This window comes from Diplotaxodon limnothrissa, linkage group LG8 (assembly GCF_057381915.1).
Source record: "Diplotaxodon limnothrissa isolate DT_005_m linkage group LG8, D_limnothrissa_male_GT1.1, whole genome shotgun sequence".
NCBI classification, from domain to species: Eukaryota; Metazoa; Chordata; class Actinopteri; order Cichliformes; family Cichlidae; genus Diplotaxodon; species Diplotaxodon limnothrissa.
Window position 1 is genome coordinate 6,839,163 of NC_140603.1, and position 13,560 is coordinate 6,852,722.

Sequence of the window (13,560 nt, forward strand, 5' to 3'; positions counted from 1 at the left end):
CAGTCTTTGTTACAAGAACACAAAGTTATTGAGTTACACAACGGTCCGCCTTCTTTGAAAATTTTGCGCTCTTTCAGGATCACCTAAATGAATGCAGCTGCTCTTGGCCTCTCTGTACTTTTTGGATAAAACTACACCTTCAGGTAAGGTAACATATTATTTTTTCATATATCCAATTGTGTATTTCTTTATCAGCTAAATCTATGGCAATGCTATTTATCATAGAAGCTTGTAACAGTTGTTTTTTGAACTTTTGGTGGTGCTACCATTCTCTTCTCTGCTTGAATACTATTTTTTTTGACAATATAGCCAGGTCTTTTCAAAAGTGCCTTGTTTTAGAGGAGAAATTGTGTAGCTGCCAACTTTTAAGTACTCGGAGCGTGTGCTAGCTTATTAGCAGCTAGCCATTGTGCTCAATGAAAGATGATGTCCTATAGCTAACTTCTTTCTTACTGTTTTCTTTTTTATAATCTAAAAATATGGTATTCTGTGTTTATTATTATATAATGCCATTTTCTAGTAGAAAGTATCATTTTGAGGTGTCTTTAAAAGCACTACATAGTTTACTGAGGGTGCTACCAAAAGCGAACCATGTGGCCGGAAGAGTAACTGCAGGCAGCACAATGCGCACTCCCATGACGTTCAAACCTATTTCTTATTATAAAAGATTTCGGCTACGTCCACACTTACACAGGTATTTTTGAAAACGGAGATTTTCCGTTATCGTTTTAAAAAATAATCCCGTCCACAGGTAAACGCAAAAATGAAGGAAAACGCTGCTAGGAACATGCCAAAGCAACAGGTGGCGCTATATTCCTAAACTCAGCTACAAACAGTTTAGGTCTTGACAAACTTCACTGATGGTTCAAATGTTTAGCAACTTTCAGTGTGTTGATTCAGCAGTCTGTATTTAAACTTCTAGTTTATTATATTTGTGTATGTTTTATTTCCAGGTGAATGCAGAGTTCCTGCAGATCACTACAAAACCCCTGCAGGCGAAGTTCTTGGCTCAGCTGGACAATTTAACAGACAAGCTGATGCAAATTTTTGAGGGGAGCAAAGGGCCAAAAGATCAAGGATATCATGGCAATCAGTAGTTTGGTCAGTACTAATGATAAACCCATCAATTAAATGCAATCAATCAATTACATTTTTTTCACCTTTTTTTTTCCACCCTTGCATTAGTGTGATGACATCGACATAAAGAGGGAGCATACTCTTAAAAGCCTGGTGATCTACTTTAATGAAGATCCAGACCTACTGTTCAAGGAGTATCTGGTACGCTTATCACACTTTATTTTCTAGCTTCAATTTGAGTTAGGTTCATCGCACACAAAATGCTCATATATTCAAATAAGACAATATAATTGTGAAATATGTATTATTCTTAATAGTCATTGTTGAAACTTGTACTGGAGAGCACCTTTTAAGGGGACAGATTCAGTAAAAATTCAATTGTTCATTTTTTTGGGGCTGCCATGAAAGTATCAACTGCCTCTATAAACATGGTAAATGTGAAGAAAACATTCATCCATTTTCTGTCAGTGTTTAAATTCAGTTTATTTATATAGCGGTATATCACAACAACAGTCATCTCAAGGCACTTCATAAAGTAAACACTCCAATGAAATTCAGTTAATTATGTCAATTAGTAAAAAGTCTTCTATATAAGGAACCCAGCAGACTGCATCGAGACACTGACTAGTGTCACTGGCGTTACAGCGATCTTCTGGTTTCCGGAATAATGTGCCTAAAACAAGCTGTTTCAAAAGGTCCCCAATTGTCATGAAATAAGGGAAAGTGACCCAGCCCACACACACACACACACCTACACCTATAGACACTTGAGGAGCTGCTCCTCTATTTCAAGCCCCTCCCAAAGGGAGGTACATAATACCTAAACCCAAAATATTGATAGGAAACAGATTGACGGGTTTTATTCATGTTTGGAGTGTTTATAGAGGCAGTAGAGACCCATGTTTCAGCACAAAAGGATACAAAGCTGAGTTTTGCATAATATTTCCCCTTCCAAGTGACAGAGCCCTTAAACCTGAAACATCCTGTTTTTCAGACCTCCACTGAGGATGAATGGTTGAGATCCACTGCAGCAACTGTCATGGGTATTTACACCATCAGAAGAGAAGGCGTTCAGGAGCCAGAGGATGTTGCAGTTGTCATTGAAGGTACTACAGTTATGAACAACCTCGGTAGTGTCATCATGGCATTCATTGTTCTCTTTGGACTGATTTATGCACTTGATCTGAGCTATCCAAATGACCTCAAGTACACTTTTGAGTTTTGTCAGAAGATTTTAATGAATCTGGATGGACAAAGGCTCAGTACAAATGCAACAAATGAAATTGAAGATGTTTGCTTAGGCAAACAAGACCCCAGCACAAAATTTGATTTTGGCCTTTTTATCTCTTTTGTTCAAACTGTGACCTTTTTTTTTCCTTTTTTTTTTGAAAAATAGAAGTTGTCTATTTTTGTCTGCTGTTCTGTTGTGAGTGATGTAACCTTTAATCTATACTACTATAGATGGATAAAAGGACTGTGGGAATTTAGCTCAAAAAAAGTTTAATGGTTGTAACTTGAATTGCAATGTTTAGTAGGTTATCATTGTGAATTTGCTGAAAACCTACCTGCAAGTGTCACTATAAATATATATACAATGATTCTTACGTGAAATTGGATTTTACAAATTCCAGTTTGTTTTCAGTCTTGCCTAGTAGTACAGAGGTGTGTGCTTTTCAGATTTGATATTCATTTCAAATGTAAGGCACTTTTTTGTGAGCACTTTGATTTTGTTAAGGTTAATTTGACCATGTGAAATGTATGTTTATTCACAAAATATTCTGTTTCTGCTTTTAATTCAAGTGAATAAAACTGAGTTGAAAAAACAAATTTATTTTGTCATTATTTTAATAATTAAATTAGTTTTCTGGTAATTAAAATTATGATTTAGTTGAACTTGAAATAATCATTTCAATTCGAAAGAAAATCTAGCTCAAATGAATGACATTGTATTGAGTTGAACCAACCAAAACCTTTCACATCTTATTAATGTAATTTTTTTCCTTTTAAATGTGTTTAAGAAATTGTGTTCTACTGACTCAATTTAATTAAATTGTCATGATGTATGTAGATTTGGTTGAACCAAAATAAATGTATTACGTGGAAAACCTGCCATCAATCAAATTGAGTTCATCCAATGACTAATTTTTATGAGTGTATGTACCCGAGGGAGGGCAAAAAACAGCACACTTCAAAGGGATCTATACACTGCAAACAACCGCATGTAAATGACTGACACTGCAAGCAGTGAAAACCATTAGGTTGGAGCTCCGATTACAGCTCCCAGCCTGAACTTGGATCATCTCTCCCCGTCTACGTTCCCTCCGACAATAAAACAACGATACGGATCTTACAGAAACACCAGACCTCCCTTGGGATCTGATCTGGTCTGTGTTTCAGTGTTTTTTATGTGTAATGTCTTTACTTATATTTGTAAAAAGACTTTAGTGTACATGATTTGCAAAGGGCTTATATATAAAAAAAAAATTACATGTTTTTTAAATATGTTTGTGTTATTGTACCTAACCAATCCCGTCCTTTTTGGCCACTTAAAATATCTTTATAGATCTATTGTTATATTTCTGCTATCCTTTGGCCGGATCGGTCTTAAAAAATACATTTTTAATGTCAATCAGATGTTGTATGGGTTAAATAACGGATATATTAAAGTCACTCTGTCAAAAAACTGATTGAGGCTTCTACCTTGTGACAGGAATGTTGTTTGTGGTTCAAGATAACTTGATATCATTCATGAGGGATACATTTAATGTACGTTTCACATATACATAGGCTTAAAAGTTATTTATAGCAGTTTAAATTCAATCAATGACTTTTTGGCACTACAATGGCAACTAAAGTCCGCAAGGACTTATAGGTGGCATCTTATTCCCAGCCCTATACTAAGTAAGGAAGGGAACTAGCCTCCCCTCGTCACACTAGAACACCAGTCCCCTTTCTATCTATCTTCGTCGCCTCATCTATGAATGCAAAACTACCATGTCTGTCAAATGCGTTTGTTAGGTTTTGTGAGGTCAAAACCTCACAAAACCTAACAAAACCAAAAGAAATTAGCAACTAGGGCTAAAGAGTCAAACTAACATACTGACAACCCCCAAGAATATGCATAGCCCCCCATTTTCTGCTCTTCACTCCCATTACTATACTCTTGCAAATCAGATCCCCCCCCCCCCCCCCTTAGTAATACAGAACCAAACTGATTTAGGTATAATGGAATATGATTTCCCTGTAATAACCAATACAAACCCACCTAATTTACCATCGATGCATTCAGAACCTTCTTTAGCACTTTCCAAGCCTCTGACAGATACTAAAAGGGTTGGGATGGACAGGTATTGGGCCCTATGCACGCCTCCTTTCCTGGAAATAAGGGCAATTTCACCATATGTGTGGACTACAGTCACACTACCAAAACCCTTCTCCTGTTACTGGAACTAGCAGGCTGAGGGAGAAGAGTGGGAATAACTGGGAATATGTCTGTGAAGGTTCTCAGTCATCCAGGTCATCGTAGTCTAAGGAGCTTGGAAAGAAAAGTAACAAGCAATGCTTCTGATTGTGCCAGAGCACATTTTGAACAACACCATGGGAATTTCGGATTTTACACAGGTGGTTGGATGTTACACTCTGGAAATGGAAGGAAGGTGAGTGTTATTAACCCTCTGTGGTCCACGCTGCACCTGCAAATCACATGACTGATGTAAGCTGACATAGCAACAAGCTGCAGCCACCCTGAGTCTCTATTTCAGCCCACATTGAAAGTTATGACTTTAAAGTTTTTAAATTTTAATTACAGGCCAGTAAATCTAGAGTTGTGATAATATATATAAGGCACGCTTTTTTCTAAATACTGTCATCACGTTTTTGTGTGTGTGTGTTTAAAGCGTTTTCTAAGGAAAGCACGAAAACAGTAAAGAAACGTTTAGTGTGGAGTGGATTCTTAGTGTGTTGTGTTGTCTTGTGTAGTTGTTCTGTTGTGTAGTCGTTTTGTTTTGTGTGTCAGTGAGGGCACTAATGAATGTCACAAAGGCACATTTGCAATGTAAACACTGTCACTAAGTAGAAAACCAGCGGAGTGATACACCTCCTGTTGTCAGGCCTGCAGGTTTATCCCTGTGCTGTTCTCTGTCTTTTGGTGGACAAACTTTTTTTTTACTGGCACACATCATTTGTGGGGCATCTTATTGCAACACCTGATTGTTCTCTCATTTTAGTTTTAGTAATATTTTTAAATGGTTGTAGAAAAAAAAACAGCAGGTGTATTGGCTGCATTTTTAGATAAATAGTTGTATATGTTTACAAAATGTACAATTATTTTATATTTGCATTTCAAGTTATAAAAATTTACTCAAGATGTCTGTGGGGGTTTTTACAGTAAAAAAATACTACTAGGATTTTAAGTTCTTTGTGTGATTTCAGATCAGTAATAGTACTATTAATAGTAATAGTAGTACTAATGCAGTATGTCAGTGAAAAACAACTAAATTCAGTTGAGCTGAAAAGAATGATACCAAACAAGGCAAGGGGGGGAAAAAAATTAAACAATCTGAGGGTGAAACACAAACGTAAACTCAAAAGGAGTCAAAAATGGCCGGTTTTATTTCAGACCTCAGTGGGTTAATCCAACAAATCATGAACAATTAGGTTTACATATTTGTTCATGACAGTGCAGATTTCTGACATTTTGTGTAATTTAAGCTGTAACAATGTGATTGTTTTCTAACAAAAAACAGTGAAACTTAAGTTAGACTTGTGTTTGTAAATGAACCGCCCCATGTTGTGTAGCTTTCTGGAGTTTATACTTATTGGGCTACATATTTATTTATTATACAGGCTATACAGTACATAACATCAAAACTCACATGTTTTATGTAACTAAAGTGTGTAATTATGTGGGCTACAGACAATAATTAAGTTATAGACTATATATATATATATATGAAAAACGTGTATACTTACTGCATTTGAATCATTTTAACCATATATAACCACCTACATGTGTGTTTGGAGAAAAAAAAAGGCTTTGATTTTGCCACCCCATTTGATTTCTTTGCCACCCTCATGCCACCCTAAGAAAATTTCTCTAGATCCGCCCCTGCTTAGAACTGAAGAAGCTTCTCGGATGAGAGGTGAAACGTCTTCAAGCAACTCAAAGAAGTCCAGACGCTTTTCTTTCCAAGCTCCTTAGACAACTGTGGGAATAGAAGCAAAATGCGTGGGCTCCAATTTCAGGCACTGAACCGCTCTCCCTTCCACTACACCAAGTAAAACTTCCAGCTGCTCATCCCTCTTTGACTTTTGTTCTACAACTACATTACTATCCTGAGCCAAGTGGCCATTTTGCAAACCTCTAATAAGTTCCAATTCTGCAGTCAAATTTATTGCAGCCGCTAATGTTGCTGGTTTAGAACTGCTAAGAGTAACATGCAAAATCCTACATCCCACATGTGTAATAAAATGATCCCTTGCCAGCAAGTCTTGTGTCACATATGTGTATCATTATCAGTAGAAGTGTACTCTCTACATACCAGCCTATGTGAGGCAATGCAAAATTCCTGGACTGTTTCATTATGTAACTTCCTCCATGTAGAATAATTCACACAGTTGCAATCTTCACTATCACAAGGATCCAAACACCTCCTCATAGCATCTTTCAGGAGAGTATAATTAGTTTTAGATTAAGCGGACAAACCACTATAAACTTCATGAGCCTGTTCCAATTTTAACTTCTTCACATCTTCCCATACGTTAATGCAACATCTGCATGCATGTCCATTTCATGTTTCAGAGAGTTAAAATGTGAAATTGACACGGTGGATGCGATGGACTTGGCGTGTCTATTATACGTTTTGCTGTGATATACATCCTACAGGATTTTCAATAAAATGTTTTTGTTCACAGTAAAAAATATTTCAAATTGTTGCTTAACACTCGAAGAACATTCCTGAAGGATGACTACACACGCATTCCTATTGGTGGAAAACACTGAGCTGAACAGATCTGTTTCGTTTGTGTGTTTGCCTGTCTTACATTGATGTTGCTGTGCATAGTATAGACAGGATATAGTCTGTGGCAATTTTATTTGTTTATTTATTTACTTTACTGATAGGTACTTTGACTTTATTGGGTATTCAAATATTTACTAAAGGTATTCAGTAGTCATCAGAAGGTCCTTAGTTTTCGGTCAAAGTACCCTGTCCCCATATACCTCATTTCAGGGTTACTGGCAACTCTGTTGACCCTTGTCCTTTGCTCTTTTCAGCTTCATCTGTGCCTTCTTTATTAAGTTTCCATCTCTTCAAGTGCTCTCTGAAATTCCATTAATTCCCTCTTTGCACAGATGAATACATATACAGTGTTAGGGATGTCGCTGATGAACTAAACAGAAGCATTTGTTTTACAGTAGCCACAGCATTCCACACATTTCTCTTGCAGTGCACTGACAGAAAACTTTTCAGTAGAGCGTACAGCCCGATTCGATCCGGTGGGGGGGATGCCAGATCAGGCGCCCCCATCCGGCTCTCCTCTCTCCTGTCTTGTCAGTTGTCTTACTTCTCTCTATTACCTTTTCTATCCCTTTGAAGAAGTGAGGCTCCTTAAATATTAAAGGGTAAGTATTAATTTTCATTTCGAACTGATAGAAGAAAAAAAATTGTAGTTAACTAAATAGAAGAAAGTAGAAGAGAAATAACAATCTAACGTAAACCAGTGACACACTCTTGGGCCTGATCAACCTTGGCAGGGCCTTCCTGGATGGTGTCTAGTGATAATGGCTGAAACGCCCAATGAATCCAAGGTCCACTACTGATGATGTGTCCCAAATTTAATATTATAATAAGTGCTGTCAGCGTTAATCTCGTTAAAATGACGTTAACGGCATAACTGCATTAACATGGCATATCTCTGTTAGCGAGTTAGCACAGATCGCCCCGTGTGTGGGGCTGCATGGCGCTAACGCGTTAACGAGCTAACCGCGCTAACGCCTTCACACCTGCACAGACTATCGACAGTAAGGCTATACCTGAGCAGAAAAGTGTGTCAAAGTGTGTGGACCGTGTGTCAAAATGACAAATGCTACACTGGTTTACAAAGGAATTCCAAGTTTACGTTTAATTTCGTAATTCTTATGTTTTGCGTGACTAGCAATCTCCGTACAGGTGTTCAGAATGTATTCTCCTGGATAAGACTTTTGATAATCTGCAACCATTTTTTATTAAACTATGTGAGGTCAAAAGTATTGCTTGGCGACTGTCAACATGTTCTCTAAATGAGTACCTTTTTTCTTCTAGCAAACAAGATGCAGGTTGTAAGGAAAAGTGAGGGGTAAAAATCGCCCTCCTCCAACAAGACAAGCTCCAAGTAAGTGAAGTACAGAGTGAGACTTTGTGTCGCCCACAAGGGATCAACAATGAACGCAGAGATTCATTTAAGCAACCAGGCTGATGTTGCCTGAAAGGTTCAGTGTGGGTTTTTTTGGTTATGGTGGTGTACTTATGTGGATTTTTAGCATGCGTACAAATGATTACACAACTCTCCAAATATCAGAAATACTAGAAAATATATATATATGTATATATGTACATGTAAGGAAGAGGACTCCCTTACTATATTTATTTATATTATATTATCTGTATAGCACTTTAGAGCACACCTTTCACTTTATTAAAAGCACCTTATCAAACACTTTATTTAGCATTGCACTTTAAGCATGGATTTGCACACAAGAAGTTTAAATATTTATTGACTATTTATTGGGAATTTTAAAATCAGTTGGTAGCCTTATTTCAGATCCTGCACAGCTGCTCCTCATCAAGGAATGTGGTGGTTGTCTGTCAGGAGAAAAGAATGGTGATTGAGATTTTGATTAAGGTTTACCAATAAGGAAAACTAATGCAAGTGTGTGTGTGAAATCTAGGGATAAAAGTGGTGCAAATAAGTGTAAGATAATGATTACTCACCTTTCTTGCCTGTGTCCTCTTCAAGGTGTTTGGGCAAATGTTTCCCCTGGGGTCCAGACACCATTTAAAGGTTCCGGGAGAGACCATTGGTAAAGAGAGTGTGGTGAATCTTGTTGTGCTTGGGTTTCTGGGTTTTTATAACATTGGGTTTGGTGTAACATTAAAGTGTGAAATATTTATTAATATGTAAATGTGAAAATGTATTTATGTATTTATTTATTCTTATTGATATATTGGATATTGTGGTGGAAGGTTGGGATTTAAGAATTTACCTGAGAGTGGAATAATGGTTTAGTCTGTGACAGCTGAACATATTTAAGGCTGCCAGTTGTCATTAGAGTGTGGTTTTTTGTGCTGTGAAGAAGCTTGACAAATTAATTGTTGTAAGGGGAGCTGTATAGGAAATAAATGCTTTTTTGTTCCACTACACTTGCCTTGGTCCATCTCACTGTGTTTCCAGCCGCTAAGGGCTGCCCTGTTACAAGTGGTGTCAGAAGTGTGTCACTCATGGCACAGTGAGAAGATGATGACAAGAGGTGGAAGAAAGCCAGGCCAAGAGGAGCAGCCTGATGAAGGAGTTGGAGCTTCATCTGAGCTAGAGGCCATGGCAGCAACAAGCCCTGAGGACAAATTGGAGGAGTTGACAGGGTTGGTGAAATCTCTTATGCGGTCTCAAGCAGCCAGAGACCAAAAGTGGGAGAAGGATTTGTCACGTCAGGAGCAAAGGTGGAAAGGCATGCAGCATCAATTTCAGCAAATCCAGCTACAAGTTAATGCTGTAATTGATAAGCCTGATCCACCAGAGGCGCCAGCGCCCCCTACAACATCTGAAGAACAAGAACTTGGATTCAAAGGTGAAGACATTCCAGTGGCCAGTGGGTCCAAGTCTTTAAGTGAACCAAAACTTTTTCCTCTGTCTACAGAAGATGACATTGAACATTTTCTGACTACGTTTGAAAGAATGGCAAACGTGTGTCGATGGCCCAGAGATGAGTGGGCTATTCGTCTGGTTCCCCTGTTGGCAGGTAAAGCCCGCACAGCCTACATTCTTATGGATTTAACAGACTCTGAGAATTATGATAAGGTGAAAGAGGCAATTCTGGTAAAATATGAGATCACTGCTGACACCTACAGACGCCGCTTCAGATCTCTGAAAGTTGAACCAGGTGAGACGCCACGTGAACTTTATGTAAGATTGAAAGACCCGTTTTCAAGATGGATTAAACCTGAAAAATCAACTGTAGAAGAAATATCTGAGCAGATAATTCTGGAGCAGTTTTTGAGAATGGTTAGCCCAGAGCTGGAGATCTGGATACGTGAGCATGATCCGAAGACGGCAAAGGAAGCAGCTAGCCTCGCAGAGGTTTTCACTTCAGCCAGAAAAGGAAGCAAGAGCACCTACTTCAGCCGGGAGACCCACTACGCCCAACCAAGTAAGTCCATTGGGGGTGAACAGGGTTCTGGTCAAGTTCAGGCTAGAAATCTTTCTAGTTCTAGGCAGCTCCCTTCTCATAGACCTCACAATGTGAAGAAATCCTTTAAGTCTTCAGTTCAGGATATTAAATGTTATCACTGTCATAACTTTGGCCATACACAACAATTTTGCCCTGCCCTTAAGTCAAAACCATCTCTTTTGTGTGCAGTTCCAAGACCAGCCACAGAGCCGGTAGGAAAGGAAGCTTGTACTGTCCCTGTTTTAATTAATGGGCGTAAAGAGGAAGCTTTGCTTGACTCTGGGTGCTTCCAAACTCTTGTACATTCTAGCATAATTTCAGGAGAAAAGCTAAGTGGGGTTGGGGCTACAATAAGTTGTGTGCATGGAGACGAACACAGGTGCCCCACTGCTGAGGTTTACCTGACAGTGGGAGGTCAAACCCACTTGTTAGTGGTAGCTGTGGTTCCCAGTTTGCCATATTCAGTGATACTTGGTAATGACATCCCCACTCTTTTTGATCTAATACATCAGTCAGATTATGACCCTCAAGTGAGTGCTGAGAAAGACATTCAAGGCTTAGGTGATGAATCTGGAAGCTCCCTTCCTCTAGATATGACAGTTGAGCCATTTAAACCCTGTCATGTAGTCACAAGGGCACAAAGTGCAAAGGAAATGATGAAAGAGCTACCCTTTTTTGAGGAGTCTCTCGAAACAGAGCCAGGGAAGATTAGGAAGTCTAGGGCTCAGAAAAGAAGAGAAAAGTTCAAAGGCTCAGGGGAAAAGGGTACAGCATTGTTCCCTAAGCCAAATAACCAACTTGAGTTTGATGTTCCCTCAGATTTAGGTGCACTCCAAAGAAGCGACCCTACTCTAAAACCCTGGTTTGAGAAGGTAACATAGGTAGAGGGGGCTAGTCAAGGTCAGGTAAGCTGTCTTGCAGACACTGTTTACTTGATTAAAGGAGGCATCTTGTACCAGAGAAAGGGGAAGTGTGAAGCTGTAGCACTCCCACAACAGTTAAGAAACAAAGTTATGGATTTGGGTCATTCAATTCCATGGGCAGGTCATATGGCTTTTCACAAAACACTGAATAGGATCAGTAGCCGTTTTTTTTGGGCAGGGATGTATGTCCAAGTTTCTGAGTTTTGCTGTTCCTGTGAAAATTGTCAGTTGACCTCAGGCAAAGGAGTAGCACGAGCCCAGTTGCAACCACTGCCAATTATTGAAACACCGTTTGAGAGGCTAGGCATGGATATCGTGGGCCCTTTAGAGAGGAGATCCACAGGTCATCGCTACATATTAGTCATATGTGACTATGCGACACGGTTTCCTGAGGCCTTCCCACTCAGATCAATTAAAGCCCGTCACGTCGCTAATTGTCTTCTGCAGCTTTTTTCTAGGGTAGGCATACCAAGAGAAATTCTGACGGATTGTGGACTGAATTTTCTATCCAAGTTGTTGCAGCAGGTTTATAAGTTGTTAGGGATAAAGGGACTTAAGACCACCCTGTATCACCCCCAAACGGACGGGCTAGTGGAGAGATACAACCAGACTCTCAAAAGTATGCTGCGTAAGTTTGTCTCTGACACAGGTGCTGACTGGGATCAATGGCTGCCATACCTTCTGTTCGCCTACCGGGAGGTCCCGCAGGTTTCCACTGGCTTCTCGCCTTTTGAACTTTTATATGGTCGCCAAGTGAGAGGCCCCCTGGATCTGCTTAAGGACTGCTGGGAGGAATCCAAAGCAGAGGGCGAAAACATCGCAGCCTACGTCATCACCATGAGAGAGAGGTTGGAGAAAATGGCATCATTGATGCAAGACAACATGAAAGCTGCACAAAAACATCAAAAGACATGGTACGATCAGAAGGCCAGGGATAGGGTCTTCCTTCCAGGTCAGAAAGTACTGTTATTGCTTCCCACCAGCGATAACAAGCTGCTGACAAAATGGCATGGACCATACGAGATCGTCAGACAAGTGAGTAAAGTCACTTATGAACTGAATATGCCAGAAAGAGTTAAAAAATATCTATCAGACATTTCACATGAACTTGTTGAAGGAATTCCACAGCCGACAAGAGCCGGTCTATCAGTTACTGGTGCGTTCAGTTAAGGATGAGGAGGTGACTGAGAAGTTCTTTCCAACTAACATTCAAGTTTGTGCTTCAGTTGACCTTTCTCATTTGTCTCCTACTGAGCAGGCTGATATAAAACCACTCGTGGACCCACAGCTCTTTCGAGAAACACCAGGCTTCACATCACTGGTTCAGCACAAGATACGGGTGAAGGAGGATGCACCCGTTCGACAAAAGAGCTACAGAATTTCAGAACGGTTGGTGCCAGTGCTGCAGAAAGAAATAAAACTGATGTTGGACCTGGGAATCATTGAGGTGTCAAGTAGTGAGTGGTGAGCCCGATTGTTTTGGTACCAAAGAAAGATGACACCCTGAGATTCTGTATTGATTTCAGATATTTGAATGCAGTATCCAAGTTTGATCCCTACCCAATGCCCAGGGTGGATGACCTGCTGGAGAGAGTTGGATCAGCAAGGTACATTACAACACTCGATCTGTGTAAAGGATACTGGCAAGTGGCTTTGGCACCAGAAGCGAGAGAGCTGACAGCCTTCAAAACTCCTTTTGGTATGTACCAATTTAAAGTCATGCCATTTGGGCTTCAAGGTGCGCCAGCGACATTCCAACGATTAATGGACCATGTACTGAGAGATGTGTCAGCATTCTCTGCAGCATATCTGGATGATGTGGTGGTGTACAGCGAGTCCTGGGAAGAGCATGTCATTCACCTACAGAAGGTGCTACACTCCATTAGAATGGCTGGACTGACTATCAATCCCAAGAAGTGCTCCATAGCCAAGAGAGAAGTGGAGTACTTGGGCTTCGTGGTTGGCTCTGGGAAGATAAAGCCGCTAAGGGCCGCCCTGTTACAGTACATAACGTCAATGAAAATAAGCCTGGCATAAATCTCCTTCAGTTCCAGATGGGTCAGGGTTGTGTAGAGTGCTGTGGCTATGGGATCCCCTGTCAACTGGTTATCCCTTGTAATGGAAAATTTTAGCTCG